This window comes from Etheostoma spectabile, chromosome 7 (genome assembly GCF_008692095.1).
Source record: "Etheostoma spectabile isolate EspeVRDwgs_2016 chromosome 7, UIUC_Espe_1.0, whole genome shotgun sequence".
NCBI lineage: Eukaryota > Metazoa > Chordata > Actinopteri > Perciformes > Percidae > Etheostoma > Etheostoma spectabile.
In genome coordinates this window covers 13,736,057-13,736,323 of record NC_045739.1, presented here as the reverse complement: position 1 = coordinate 13,736,323, position 267 = coordinate 13,736,057, and positions in this window count along the sequence as shown.

Below are 267 nucleotides of genomic sequence, written 5' to 3'. Positions count from 1 at the left end.
CACACACACACACACACACACACACACACACGCACACACACACACACACATTATAACAGTTGTAATTCTAAACAATATGACAAAAAACGATATTAAGTAATGTTGGTTGTGTTTCCCCCTCAAAACATGATGAAAACAACAAAAGACACAACAACACGTTTACAATACATCAAACAACAAAAGAGAGGTGAGCTGTGCTCACTTGAGTGAACAATATTGAATGCTAGTGCTTTCTAAATGACCACATGGTGTAGGCAATGAGAAATG